The following is a 16407-nucleotide window of genomic DNA, read 5'->3' on the forward strand; positions in this document are numbered from 1 at the left end:
TGCTCAGAGGCTTGGATAATCACTCGGCTGTGTGTCAGCTGTGTCAGGAGGGATTGGAGTCCATCTGCAGCTCCAAGAGAGGTTTGTTGCAAACCAAGCACGATGACCTCATGTACCCTCACAGGAAATCAATAGCTGTAAGCTCTATTCATCACAGCGACACACTCAAGAGACACTCAGACACACAGAAATGTACCATTTCCTTTAAGAACAATAATGATGCCTCAGTAGGATGTGTGTTTTATTTCAATAATTACTTCTTCTTCTGTCATCTCAGACTGGCATGCATCTGTGTTATTCAGTATCTTGTTAAAATTACTGGTATGCCGGTGTGGGAGAGAATTTAGCATCGGTCAGTTCAGCTGTCTAAAAGGCATCAGGACTGCAAAGTTTAATATTTAGACTAATTTGGTTTCCGTTGTACACCTGTCAGCTTCAGAGGCTGCGCTGCTTATTGTGTCCAATATCTCTTTGTACAAATACAGCCTGAGACAGTGCATGTGTTATCCAAATATGATGGACAGTGGGGGGGGGGGGGGGGGTAGGCAACGTAGGAGAAAACCATCTTGTGCTATCAGTGAGAATAGTTTCCCCAGTATTCATGTAGAACAAGATATGGCAAATGTATGCAAAGTTATACAGAATCAGAAGTGGCACAGATTAAACCACGGTGGGTATCACTGCACATGCTATATACCCAGTGTATGTATATTTAGAGACAACACAAATGCATGTAAAGTCAGTTTATGATGAGCTGACAGAAAAACGTGAGAATTTGACCTGGGCAGCACAAATTAATCATAGTCATTACGGGCAGCCTTAATGACGACAATCCATGAACATAAGACAAGAGGAAACTGGAGTTTCTATCAAGTATTGAGTTGAATCAAAGGCTTATATTTCTGTGTATCATCCCTGCTCTGCGTATCATCAGGTTTTATTTGTGTGAGATATCAGCGTGTGTGGGATTTGGATACCAAAGCAAATGTTGGAGCCGCGTTGATTAATAAAAGTTCAAGCCACCGGCATCATAAAAGAATCATAAAACCACAATTAAGCACCACAGAATAAATGAAACCTAATGGCACTGTCAACCTCTCCCTCTCTCTCTCTCTCTCTCTCTCTCTCTCTCTCTCTCTCTCTCTCTCTCTCTCACTCACACACACACACACACACACACACACAGTTCACTGTTGTTTTTAGGCACAGCCCCACGGGACTAAATGAGTAATAATGAGATACTCGACTTTACAACAAGGGATGTGCGTGTAAGGGAGTGTATGTGCTTTTGGCTGCATGTTTAATGTGCTAATTTGTCAAAACATCAAACGGACACACACACACACACACACACACACACACACACACACACACACACACACACACACACACACACACATGCATACACACACACACACACACATACACACGCACACACAACTCCTGCCAAGAGTAAACCCATGCACTGCTACACCATCATTACATTACACTGAACATTTCCTCCTCTCTCTGGCTCTCATAAGTGAAAACCTGCAGTCTCAAACCTGCAAACATGAGTAATGGCTTTCCTCCATGCTACATTTATCCCTTTTACTCTCCTCCTTTTTTTCTTGGTCCTTTATCTATTTATTTCTTTGTGGTTCTGTTATGCTCTTTTACGGCTGGATTCTTCTGGCTACACTGTGCCTGATAAGCACTTTTCCTCCCTGGACAAATCGTTTGTCTGACGCTACCTCTTCTGTGAAATTGTACTTGTCACATGCAGGCGTGCGCGTCGACGAAATATGATCGCGCGAATTCAAACGCACACGCATTTCAACATCAGAGGCTCGACGGCAAAAAGAGAGTGAACACCTCCCACTTCCCTTGTTTCCCACTTTTCAATTCCTCACTTCACAGCCTTCAGCAAAAGCAAGAGAACTTTTTCTGAGACATTATTTGAAATCCATCTTCAGACCCCTGAAAAGTCTTTTACTTTTTAATCACACTGTTTCACAGGACTTTTAATCATACTTTTCCTGCAGAGTACTGTATTGCATGGAGTGTGTGAGTGTGTGTGTGTGTGTGTGTGGGGAGGGGAAGAGAGAAGTGTGACAGTGATGTGGGCAGTGAGTGAAAGCCAAGAGAATAAAAAGAGACCCCATCATTACACGCAGCCGTTCTGTCGTTCCATTAGAAAGAACAAAATGACCCTTATCACCCTGCCTTCCCTACAGAGACATAATTGGGTTTTCAGGAGAAAATTTCTTAGGACCTAAATTGCATTTGTTCTGTCTCCTCCCAGTGCTGCCCAGCTCAGCCCGCCCCTGCAGCGAATAGTCCGTGAGGGCTCCACGGGAAATAATAATTCCTGTTGTCACACACTAATGGTCATTGCTGCATAACTGCATCGCCGCATGGAGAATAATAACATTAATTCTGCGGTGATGGGTGTCGTCAACTTATATATGAGGCCAATTTCTCGGAACGTAAGTAGGATGAGGTACTGAAATTATCAAGAAAGTACCGAATGACCCATCGGTCATTTGGATTGTCTGACTGCTTCTTGTCCGCTGGTAATACTTGACACATAGGTGTGGTTAATCACTTCAATTAAAATGACAGGAGGATTTATTTTCACAATGAGGACGGTGACTGTGAGCATGGCTGCATTGAACTGCTTAAGGGCCCCAGGCAAAATTGAGCTATGGGCCCCTATTGATACATTCGGGATGAATTATTCATGTACATAATTTTATGTTTGGATATTGACACAGATTGTGATATATTCAGTAGTTAGCTAGTTTAGTTTCTGTGTCACCACCTTTTAAGCAGAATCCCGTAAATGTGTTATTTCCACAAGGCACCTAATACAATCAGATATTAAGCTTTTAAAATGCACTGGGTCAGTTTGTGCTGTGTCCTCCTGTTTCCTCACATCTCAGTCTGTCTGTCTTTGCAAAAAAAAAAAAAGAGATTACAAAGTTGATGGGTCACCTGGAGGTCTGGGGGCCTGAGGTAGTTGCACACCTCGCCTGGTTGGTAATCCAGCCTTCACTGTGAGGTCACATTGTAGTGTCTGATTTAAGCCACTGCACACACAGAGATCACCTGCATCAGGATGAATGGTCAACAAGGTGTTTAAACCAAGATAAAGACCAAATCTAAATAAGTCAACTGGTGATAAAGAGGCTCACTTTGCTCCTGTCCAGTAAATCTGTGCCCTCACACATGCCTCTCCTGAATCCCTAATCAGCCTAACAGAGCCTCTCTTCCCTGGCCCCTGATGTCCTGAGGTACGGAGCGGAGTCGAGGTCCCCACGCCTGATGTTCACTCTCTTCCCTCTGTCTCCCTGGGCTTTGATATGCAAAATCTGTCCCCTGTCTGCCTGCCTGACTGACCCAATAAACACCGGGTGCACAGCTTGCTCCTAATCTCCATCACACCGCGTCTGTTTTAAAGGCGGCCAAACACAGCAGTCCCCTCCTCACAAAAGAAGAATACACACTCTGTTTGAACATCTGGCTGTCTGTCAGCCTGCCAGCCCGCCTGTTAGAAGGAGCCCCAGACATTTTCAGACATTTCACACTGGCAGATGAATTAAATCACACCGGTGTCTTCAAAGTGATCTCTGCAGCATGAAGACCACAGGTTCTCCACTTGGTGTTTTGGTAAACATGAAGAGATTCAGCAGGATGTAACTGCACACAGTGACTCTATCGTTCCTTTAACAACAAAGCTAAAAGTCTCTTTAAATTAAATGCTACTCTGATTGTTTAGCAGTGTCTGAAACCATCTTTCATTTTGTAACCTTTAAGCAGAGACCAGCTAAAAATGCCTAAATCCGGATGCAACTTCACCAGGATGCCTGCCATATGCTGCAGTGTTTGGAGTGAAGGACAAAATCACAGAAGGACTGTGTCAAGTCCCAAATATGCAAAAATGAAAGACTCCAACTCCAACCACAGCATTACCCCCTTAAAAATATACTCACACAGGTTAGTGTTTTAGCTGTTTAACCTTTAAACTCATCATGTCGTCATTACACCAGTAGGATACTGACACTGTTACACCTTTCACGGACAACTGAAGCATTATTATGGAGTCTGAAGGTGTTTGGGGGTTTGTCTAGAAAAACCTTTAATGTTCTTAGGTTTGGGGGAACTTAAGTGTTGATTTGGAATCAAACCCAAATGTGTCAGACTTGCACTTGCACTTTTTTGTGATTTAGTTGTGTCTCTACAAAGCACTGGCATCTCCTCAGACCTGCCTCATCATGATTCAGCCTTTAGTCCACTGATCTGAAACAGAAAACTGCCAAACGTTTGGATCAGAGCCACAGGGCTTTAAACCACAGACATCACACTCAGACAGAAAGTAGAAAGTCGACCATTGAACAGAGAAGAGCTGAACCGCTGCCTGTCGCTCTCTCTGTCAGTGTGTGTCATAACTTTTCCTCTCATAGACACAATACAATGACAAAATATGTCAGCAACATGTCAGCCAGCCTGGTGACACACAGCGCGATGTCAGGTACCCCAATTATCCTCCTCTCATACCTTATGACTTCCTGTCACCATCACCATCTGTATTGTAATAAACTAGGGAGCGAGACGACAGAGAAAATACAGCACATCATGCTTTGTATTGTTCTCTCTACATGTGCACCCTTTATATCTTTGCCTCTTAACTGTGCTTTCATCTCAGCAGCATGTCTGACACAGGTTGGGGGTGGGAAACAGTATTCTCTGTAAGCACAGTGCAGATCCCTGGAGGGGGATTTGCTCTCTTACTTATTAATATCAGCATTATCTATTAGATATCAATGTATAAAATGCAACAGTGCAAAACGGGGCCTGTTGGGAATTAGATTTTACTATATACATTTTATCAGTTATCACAGACTTGCTGCTTGATGCCTGTGTGTATATCATGGGATTTTAAGCAGATCATCATCATGTGCAGCCGGCCCAGGTCGCGGGGGCGACTGCCGCCCCGTCCACAATGCACAGAGGTCCTACGGCACCTCCCCATGGGTGGTGGATTAGATTCTTTACACAACACACACTGTATGATTTTAACTGTTACCACGAACCGACCCAGTACAACTGGTGTGTAGCCAGTGACTGTGATTCTTTGAGCTGAGCAAAAGATTAAAATCTGCAAAGCGATTCTTACTTTACATCTCTATCACCAACCAGCATCTGTAAAATAGGTCAGCACACACTTTAATTAGTGTGTTCACTGTTAGTGAGCAAGCTTGAGAAATGCTGGTACATGGTTTTTGTTGCCCCTGGACAGAGCCAGGCTGCATGTTTGCCCCTGTTCCCTGCCTTTACACTAACGTAATCTAACCAGTTGCTCGCTGCAGCTTTATATTTACCATGCAGATGTAAGAGTGGCATCAGTTTTCTCATCTAACTCTGGGCAAAAAAAGTATTTCTCAAAACCCTGTTAACACACATTCTGTTTCATTCCCGAGGCAAATAATAAGACAACTTTGCATATTAATTGCATGCGAAAAACGTGCTTCAGGACAAACAAGGTTCAAAGATGAAGATGCAAAGGTTCACTTTGACATTCATGGTTTTCATGGTTTATTGTCTCAGTTGAACGGGAAAGCAAAAGCTGTTAGTGGACGAAACACTTCCTGATTAAATCCTCACGTTGCCCAAAGCAAAACAAGCAAAGAAAGAAGGAAAGAAAGAAAGAAAGGGTAGTGAATGCCAAGTCGCTTTAATCTTTCTAGAGCTATGTTCCTTCCTGTTAGTTTGACATCATCATTAAAAAAAACTTTTTCTCCTATTTAAAGGAAAATGGAAGTAAAAACCTTGGAAGCCTGATGGTTCGACCTCCTCAGCTCAGAAATGTAGTCTTCTGATTTTTTTGGTGTTTCACTCAGACGAGAAAACATTTGCCGTCTGACAGACAGACAGATGGCTCTCCAGATGATTCATTTTTCTCTGCCAGACATTTACCAGCAGGGACACAAACACATATTTACACCAGCACACACACACACACACACACACACACACACACACACACACACACACACACACACACACACACACACCTGTCCTGATACATAATGAACCCCTGGAAGAATAGGTATTCATACTGTGTGCAATACAAGCCACAAAATGAAGCGAACCTTCTTTCAGTTTCTCAAAACAGTTGATTACAGATAATATAAAAAACAAGATAGCCACAGTACGGTCGACCTTAGTTTCTCATCAGACAGGAGCACAACAAAAGCAGTACACCGAGTTATAGTATGTGCTGAGAAAGCATTTTCTCTCCCTCCCCAAGTAAACTTAGTGTTCCTGTCAGAATAATGGAACCAGCACAGAAAGCAATGTGACAAAAAATGTGGTGAAAGCGTGAATCTAGAGGCTCTGTAATGGCCTGCCTGAGGACATTCTGTTATCCAGATCACTACATTCATTTAAAATTGCTTTTAAAACATGTTTTTTGTAGACCTTTCTTTGCTTTGAGCGCATGAAAAAGCTGTTTGTGAAAATGTGGAAATCGATTCTGGTCTCATCTCCTTTGTTGGTTTGCGGTTTTATGACCAGCTGTAATTTCTCTTAAAGCGTTTGAAGTTCCTTTTTTTTTTCTCCCCACATTTATTTAGCGATGAAGACAGTTATGGCACGAGCGGTGTCAGATTTTAGTGCTCATCAGATCCTTTAGTGGCCAGTTTTCACCATGTAAATGGAAACATTTTGGAGGAAGCGAGTCCCATCAGGATTAATGAGCTTCTCTTTAAGAAGCTTGAGAGCAGTCAGAATGGATTTTCGTATATTAGTGTTAATCTTTGCCTCTGATGAGCTGACAGGCTCTAATTCATGATAAATAATTAATAGTGAATGAATATGACTGCTGTCAGCTCACATTTGTGGAGGTTAATTGTTGCTGGTGCATTTAGTTAGCCATTGCTTTAAAGGGTAAGCTGTAATGCAAACACAGAGTGAAGCTGAAATATAAGTTAATTAGATGTTCTGGCTTATTGGTCGTTATCTGACAGGACGCCAAGGGCTCACATGTTTGTAAAACTTGTAAAACAAATTTGTAAAGATGAAATTGCAGATAAGTAAAGCTGAATACCACAAACCTGAAATTCAAACAAGACTGTGTAATGAGATTTGTTTTAGAACAGCGTTTAACATTAGTGTATGCACTATAGTTTCTATTCTGTTCTCTATTCTTTATTAGAAACAAAGAAATACTGATACATGTTCATTATGGCAGCTTTAAAGATGAAACGTAATTATCTGTTTTTGTGGTAATGTTTAGTTTTCACTGAAATAAAAAATATAGCACAATGGTAAAACTGTTTTCAAAACAACCGACAGCCACAGCATCATAAACAGATGCGTGGCAGATACACTCTTAAACATCCTCTGTGTTTCCTGCACACCACCATTGTTTTAGCGAGTGCACACTGGAGGATACTCTGAGCTGATTGGAGAGCACGTTTCTAAGGGTCTAAGGGTCTTGACATTAGACTAGAAGCTATGCATTTTCTATTCTATCTCAGGAAAGCACCACTGTGAATATCTCGGACTCATTAGTGAATAAAAAATCCCTCTTTCCATTTCCTCTGCACTGATAGACATGTGTCCAAAGGGAGGAAAATATGAACCAGTCCAATTTGTTTCCATCAGGTAGATTCGAGGCATCAGAACAAGGGCAGCGTTAATCAGATCTATTTAGCAAAGTGAGACTCAAGCTTTGTCTCAGATAACAACCTCTGCCTGCGTTTTCTGCTGCTCTATTCACTGTACAAGCCAGAGCTTGATTAAAGTAAACAAACTATTCATTTATTGCTTCTTTTCGAGAAATGTAATTTGGCAGGATCCTTCCTTGGGGAGCAGAGGCCGAATGCGGAGTTTGAGTCGCTGACAAGGAGTCTCGCTGCAAACCAGAATCGGGTTCCAAATTATCCTGACAGGTCTGTGTGGAGAGCGGCAAAACCACAGGTCTCCTGCATTTAGCCCTGTCAAACACAGTTAAGTAAACTGTGTGCAGACACCTTCCCCTGGTGCTGACTGCATCAGCCATCGTTAGTTTATCGCTTCAGAAGTGGTAGTTGCTTGGACACAGCATTGTAAAGACTAATTAAGTTGATATACTGTCATAAGTTTGTGTGTGTGGTTTCTAAGATCATCCGAATATTGCTTAGCAAAGTTCAAACTGTAGTGTACTGTTGTGTATATTAAAGTGTCAGTGCACCCTTTTATTCACAAAAGGACACACCACTCTGTGTTGCAATGAAAAACAATTAATCATGTGTCCCTTACTTGAGACCCTAGTTTAGTATGCATGTGCTAACTCTCTAAGTCATGCAACATTCATGGCCTGAGCATTCATTAAAGTTTGACAGATACAAATGAGGGTGTACAAGGCTCTGAGGCACCTCTCACAATATGAACCATATTAAGAGACAGCGATAAGGAGGAAGAAAGTGAAAGTATGGGCATGAATTTGTAGGAGTGGGCGGTGGAGCAGGCAGAGATGTACATAACCACAGCTTATTATTGCCAGTCTACCTCACATATGCCTGCAGAGTACAGGATTTGCTGGGAGCTTTCTTTTATAATTGGCTTTTTTCACCTCATGAACAAAAAGCAATGATCTGACACCTTTTATGATTTTTTTTTTTTTTTTTTTTTTTTACAGTTCAACAAGAGGTGGCAAAATGGACACTAATGAGAGCCATTAACAAAATACATTTCATTGTCCCCGCAGGAAATTTGCATTGGGATTCCACATTACCACATCCTTAACAAAAGCAGCAATTACAACACTCACTGCACCACACAGAACCACCATTTACCGGACACAGCAAACAGATGACAGCAAGGGGATTGAGGATCACTCACCTCCAATCAGCCCCACTTATGGAGGAGGTGGAGGAGGACGAAGAGGAGGGACATGCTTTTATCCTGGGAATCAGGGCAGGAGACTCTGGCAGCAGAGAAAGTGATGTTGAGGATGTTGTTACAAACTCAAACCACAACACGCACCTTCAAGAAGCGGTAGACCTGCAGCTTTTAGGAGATCAAAGGAGGCTGGCCCCGAAGTCTGTGATCAAATTTTATTAGATGCAATTTTACACACACCTCAGAATGGAGGACGATTGGTCCTGCACTTTGGGTCTCAGCAAAACAAGTTTAAAAACCAACGGTGCTCTGCCTGATATAGGGTTCAAAGTACAGTACACTGTGGTTTCCGGAGGAGGTGGGGGTCTCTCTTCTAGTGCCTCTGGGTACAACAACAATGACGTATAGCTAATAGGACCATATAGCTGAAATACAGCATTTTATTGATGCTTTTCCAACTTCCAGTTTTGGAGGTGATAAAATATCAACTATTACAAGGAAAAATAAAAAGCTCACTACTGAGTAAGAGATTTACGCCTCTGTCTAATTTCATAACCAATTCATTTCTTAATGAATTTCTTATTGTGTGAAAGAATCACTATGGGAGGACGTTGATGAGACGAGAGAGAGGCTTCAGAACTGAGTGCTGTCAGGAGATAGCACTCCAATAGCCAATCACAGAGAATCGCTGACACCAAGTTCACACATAATACTGATGCACAGATGCACAAAACACATGAAAGCAAACCAGACCGTACCCTTCAGGAGATGGTAGAGACCAAAAGAGAGCTAAAAGAGAGAAACAGACAACTTAAAACGTTAATGACATGTCAGTGTTATGTTCACAGCTTGTCTCCACGGCTCAGGAGAAAAATCAGGTGCTGTGGGTTTAAAGGCTACAAGTTTGGAAAAAAACATTCTGACCTATTCTAAGTCATTCAGGTATTCATGGCCAGAAAGCTGATGTTTTCCAACTTGATGTTATCTGACTCAAGTTAGATAACCATGTAGATACGACTTCATTTGTGTGTGCCTGACAGATAATGTTAAGCAAAGGTAGCTGAGAGGAAGGAAGAAAAAAAACATTTCAAAGGTAAAAAAAGAGTAAAAATACTGAACACACACACACTCACACAGGAAGATGATGAGAAAGAGGACAACAGCACAATATGATTTACAGACTTAAATCCCACATTACAATATGTGATGATAACCCAAACTCGATTATTTATACAAAAGGTAAACCAAAGGTTAAACACAGCTCTGGATCTAAGCCCTTCAGACAGGACGTACATGTCACATCTGATGACGTAAGAAAGACAAAACAAGATCTTCGTGAATCTGCTGTGCTTAAATAAATAAATCACAAACTCCAGCGAGTGCGACTGACCTTATTTATTATAATAAACATCAGAAACACAAGATTATGTAATCATAAATACAGAAAGTAATGTTTTAAAAAAGCAGGAGGGGAGAGATCTACCTCTGAATTCATGATGGAGACTTTCTCTTTGTGATTCTTTTTGACATACATCTCCTCTGGTAATTCATTCAAGTCTGAGCACAAAACTAAACAAGAAGTTGTCAGGATGTGGCATCTCGGTTGTCAATATAGGTTTCAGAGAGAGACGAAAGACTGAGAGAAAGACAGAGATAGAGAGCCCCTCAGGCAGCGAGGAGCGAAATAACTGTAATATCAAAAGCTTGTCATATTTGCACAGGTTCCTTCTCTTGGCATGAAGTTTTCAGTGTGTCACGATGGCTGTTAATACAGAGCAAGTGAGAGAAAGCAGGAAAGAAAGAAGAAAGATCCAAGCTCTGAGCTTTGGTTTTATATCATACACGAGAAAAGCCAGAGATTAGATTTCATACCACGGAAATTCATAACACGTCATCAAACAAAACTTATCACACACCTGTCCACTGATGACAGGTGTATCAACAAATTAAGTAATTACAAGTGGGTATGTGTATCCACTACATTTTAGTCATGAAAATTAGGGATGTTGTGCAATAGTCAGTAGCAAGTTGGTAAAATAAGACAATTCATTAAAGTCTGGGGCCAATTATAATGAATCCCTGATCCAATCTTTCATTTATGTTTTCTGTTTAGTGACTGTCTTTTGCTTCTCTCTCTCTCAGACACTACAGGCATCGTCAGAAAAGACTGATGACGCACAGAAATGCATGAAAATTCAGTGGAGCTGTTAACAGCAAACGCGACAGACTGAAGTCAACAAAACAACTGCAATGTGTAATATTTGTGGGCAGCTACAGTCCAACACGTTAAAGTTCAATCAGAGATTTATTTAACTGACATTCACAGGATGATAAAGCGGAATTAATATTTTCACTGTGCTGTTTTTATTTGTGCAGCTGCAGCACAGCCCCCCAGTCAGGGGGGGAAAAAACAGCAAAAGGAAAAATGAATGATGACAGGGTTAATGGATGTCACACAGCAGTGATAGCATACTGTATGTGGTGAAAGCCCTAAAACCCTCCAGCACAGCAGGATGCTCAAGGTTTAGATCTGATAGTTAATTACCGTACTTCTATTAGCGTCAGCGTCATGCTTGTCTGGTAATTGGTCCCTAAATCACAATTAAAATGACCAGTTGTGTTATTAACAAGATTAGAAGAGGCTAGATTCTTACACATCCAGTTACATCTTCTGTTACACTGAACAGATGAAAATACAGGCACAGAACAAGGAGTAAAAATGAAGGATGTACAGTTAAAAAGTTAACTTTCTTGAAGAAAGATGGCAAGAACTTTAATTTTCTCCCTGTTAATCAAATCTACAGTGCGCTCTGGGGTGAGGGTTTGGTGCTCAATGTAATTCTTTCAACTTTCAGAAAGTTTTGAAAAAGTTAAGGCTTCACTCATAGTAGGAACTGTGCTGGAAAGTCAGGAATCAGAAGATTAAACCAAATTTAAAGGCAAAAATAGCAAATATCTACCACCGCAAGCACAAAATGTCAGACTACAGCCTCTTCACGTCATCCCTCCTTAACACGTCTCTCTCACTTTTGTGAACACATGGTACATCTCCGCATTTTCAGACACCGGGCTCATTTCACCAAACGTCAGTCGAGTCAGGACTGACTGATATAAGCTTGTATTTGGGTCAGTGGGAGGCAGTGCCGGGTCTGATCTGATCTGGGTTTGTTTATCAGCTCCGCTGTGTTGCGTGTACCCAGGAGAAGCCTGAGTCCTTTCACATCTCCAGTTCCTGAACTGGAGCGGAGCAACTGTGAAGCATCACGCTGACGTACACACACAGTCAGCCAGTATCTTGTGGGCCGCCCATCACTCAGAGAAACCCCAGGGCTCTGTCCCGAATACATTTCACCCTGTAACAGACACCAGGTCGAAACTTCCCTACGATCATTTGGTTTTAATCGTGTTTTTTTAGCTTTGACATCTGTTTCTAGGTTGCAAAATAACTTATTTAGCAACTGTTTCATGTATTTGACCAATGGTTTTCACAACGTGGATTTTGTTTATGTTCTTTTTGCTTCTATTTTGTGGCTTTAATGTGATGTTGTGGAGTTATTGTATAGTTAAAGCCTAAACAAAGAACTTTATGTAATTAATTGGTCTGACAGCTTTTTGTTTGTTTTCTCCCAGCCGCTGTGAAGTGGTTCCAACAATGGTAAATTAGAGGCTGTTTCATTCACTTTTATTTTTTTCTGGGGGAACCTTTCCTCTTTGTTCCTTTGTCTGTGCGCTCTCTTTGTTAATGCAATCATGGCTTTGCACGCTGCAGATAAACAATGCAGGAACACACACACACACACACACACACATGCTCTCACTCCTTGCTTATTCCTGTTTGTCGCCGATCCCCTGGACATTATTTCCAGTGATGCCTGACAAGCAACCAGCGACCAAAGCAGTTAAATAAGCTGGGATATAAATAAATCCCACACATCTGCCTCAATCAGTCACTTCCTGTCTGCGAGAGACAGCCACTAATGGACAGAGTTAATGTAGCCAGTTATCCCTGATGTGTCTGTGTAGGAGTCAGTGATGCCCTGTCCTCTGCTTAGTGTCTGCTCTTCCTGTCAGACTCTAGAGCCTCCAGACAACCTGGAACACACTGTCCTAACCTGCCATTGGCTGCCGCAAAGTGACACAGTCCGACCTTACAGCTAATAATAACAGAAAGGCCATCACCCTTCTAAACTCTGCTGACTGTTGGTGGAGAGAAGTGATGATGGTGAGACAATAGGACCAGACAGAAACCAAAACAGGCAACATGATATTTTCAAGTTGATTGACACAACAATTGCATATGTCTGTGTATGTATGAGCTGTATACGGGTGATTAGAAACTCTTGCCGAGGCATTAGCTGTGTCATTGTTGAGCCCCATTGTCTTCTCAGGCTTCTCCAGAATCTGATTCTGTGCAGAAATGCAAAAGAGTAACAATAAAACCAAAAAATAAATGTGGTACAAGCACCAAAGATGGATAAATGAACAGATTAAATTCAGCACTGACCAAAAGAATGATTTCCCCTTCACACAGGCAAGAGAGGAAACGTGTGGGTTTCAATTCAGAGGGCAATTTAAACAGGAAACCTTATTATAATGTTTAAACTGGAAGCCACTTGTGGTTTTTACTCAACATATGCACACATTTTTTTTTATTGGTGATTTTGTTCAGTACAGCAGAATCTTGAGCCTCTTCAAATTTTATCATTTAACAACAAACACAATCTTCTCCTAATATTGATCAAGTGGTTTTAGCTTACAAAGCTAACTATGGTGAAAAACACCAGAAGTCAGAGTCTGTCCTCTCATGATAAAAAAAAAACAGCCTCACAAATGCCCCGTAAACTTTAACTAAAACAAACCACAATCTTTCTCTAACTCTAACCAAGTCTTTTGAGCCTATGACTAAAAAAACCTTAACCACTGGAACGTTAGATTAGAAAATGATTTTTGCAGCTAAAATCTGTTGCATCATAGAAAGGCTCTGACAAAGGATGTCGTCCTGCTGAGAGGGTCATTAGACAAGAAAACAGTCTGGTCAGTCTGGAGAGGAATTACAAACAAAGTGTTTTGCCATTTAATTTGGAGGACTTGCTGGGCAGTGAAAATACGGTATCAAAATTCTGTCTCATCCTTTGAAGAAAAACATGGCTCCGTGACTCCCCCGGGGACATTTATTATCTGAGATAAGCCGAGGGGCACTTGTGACTGCTGAATGGATCCCTCTGACGTGACATGAGGACAGAAATACAGTGTGACAGCGTCCCATCAGGCATATCCTGGTTAAATAAAGGTTTCATGATGAACTGTGGCAAAAAGGCACTTTGACACATCACTGCATGAACATAATTCATGGAAATCAAGGCTGATTTTGTTGCATTTGGAAGCACAATTTTTGCTTTTTGTGGTGCTCTCTAGCACACACATCACTGCTATGTGGAGTGGAGCCGTGTTATTATAGGGCCTAGATATTATATCACACATTATGGATGACACAGAACTGAACACTGAGAATAACCCAGTGTCAAAACCCCCACATTTTGGGAAATACACTAACGCTAAATTGCTTTAAGACAAGATGTAACATGTTAAATCATAATTGTAGGTCTGAAAGACAGATGAGCAGAAGTGCAATTATGTTCAAAGAACAGCATCCAGCGACCGATTGGCTCGAGGAACGTGGGCAGAAATTGATTAGATCAGATGAGGAGACGTCGGCAGTGTGAATGGAGGGATATGACAGCGTGGGAAACTGGAAGTGACGGAGAGAACTAGATCAGGAGTGTGTAGACAACGTTAACCCATAGAGGAACAAGGCAGAACGTGAGGGAAGAGACCCTCCTCACTGAACTTTTGCAAGAGCTTCATTTAGTGAGATTTAGAGGTGAGGTTGTTATGTGCCCCCGGTAAATGTGTTTGTGCTAAGCTAAGCTAACATATAGCGTGATAATGGATCTACTGACAACTCTGTGTGTGACTGTGTGATTTGGAGACACAGCACATTCACACATGTTCATTCAATTAGCTGACTACCCCTGGACATGATGGATAATCACATCTTCAATGCTTCTTGGCGATTTTAAGCCTCAGCTTTAGAAGCATGTATGTGTGCGATTATGATCCAATCATCTGGGATGGATTTTAACGCCAGGTGGAGACATGGCACGTTGTCCATTGCCAGAGACAGGCAGGAGGAGGACAGCCGGAGGAATCAGAATAATCGCATGGTGGGAAAGTCTGTCCACCCTTAACCTCCCTGACAACCGTTATCTTAGCACCCTCTGCTTCTCTGAGCGTCACACTCCTACAGAGCGATCAGCTGTCAACACTCCTGCCGGTGACAGCTTTGTAATATGTGTGAGGGCTCTTAAAAGCAATCTCTCTCCCCTGACGCCTTCAAGAACCAACAAATAGCACGACCACCGTCACAAGCATGAGATAGTTTCCCTATCAGAGAGTGCTGACCAGAGCCCTTCTGCTCTCTCCTGCAACCAAGACGATAAGGCGGTTTTAACTAATCACACACACACACACACACACACACAGCTGCAGGGAGGAATTATTTCACCAGATGTCATTTCAACACTGGGTTTTCAAAGTAGAGACGGTTGTTTATAGTCTCGTTCAGATCGCAATTTTACTGTAAAACAGGCTGGATGACAAAATATTATGCTTTTAAATTGTTCTCAGACCACTGTTATATTTGATGAGGTTTCTAAATTATCAAGTTGAAATACATTTTAGTACCAACATGCGGTAATTGACTTGTTTTGTTCAATATTTTCACATGGATAATGACGATATGTTTAGCACAAAAAGCTGCTGTTTTTTGTTCTCCTCCTGACAAGTGAAATTATGAGACATGTGAAAGCCAACAATTGTTATTCAGGGAGACATTTTACACTCTTTGCAGATACTTTTGATGGGAGAGAAGAGCTGCAAATAAATTCAATTTAGAGAGAATAATCTCAAAGCTTTTTTTGTGCCCATTACTCACATTAACAAATACCTACTCAATCATGAGACTCTACTACTTTAATAGAAAACGTCAATTCACATTAGCTCTCGTGGGCCATTCAGGTGTTTCTTCAGTATAAGGAAATAATGAAGAGGCCACTTTTGATCTATATTGCTACTGAACTGAAAAGACCTGCTGCATTAGTTTGAATCAAAGCCCATTTGACAGGCGGCTTACAGGTTATTGCCCATGTTTTTTTTTATGTTTCAACATCTTCTTCTGCTGCCCGGTTAGCTCAGTTGGTAGAGCATGAGACTCAACCTCTCAGGGTCGTGGGTTTAAATCCCACTCCGGGTGGCACCACCACCCATGGGCTCACCACCTGTGGAGGTGCCATAGGACTTCGGTGCATTATGAATTGGGCGGGCTGCCCCTGCGACCTGGGCCTGGACCCAGATAAGTGGCAAATGATGACATGACATGACATTTTCTTCTAAATGAGAAAGGGTAATTTTGCTGTCTCTTTCTGTATCTTTCTTTCTTCAAATTGACTGGAAAGTTCTGCCAAGTTCTACATCAAGTGC

General features: G+C 41.7%; 1 non-coding gene across 1 annotated transcript; it reads left to right on the forward strand.

Annotated features, from left to right (window-relative positions):
• Positions 1-16107: 16107 nt before the first annotated feature.
• trnal-caa lies at positions 16108-16180 on the forward strand. Its single transcript has one exon. It is a non-coding gene; the product is annotated as a tRNA-Leu (tRNA).
• Positions 16181-16407: the final 227 nt, after the last annotated feature.

Source organism: Toxotes jaculatrix, chromosome 18 (assembly GCF_017976425.1).
Source record: "Toxotes jaculatrix isolate fToxJac2 chromosome 18, fToxJac2.pri, whole genome shotgun sequence".
Taxonomy (NCBI): domain Eukaryota; kingdom Metazoa; phylum Chordata; class Actinopteri; family Toxotidae; genus Toxotes; species Toxotes jaculatrix.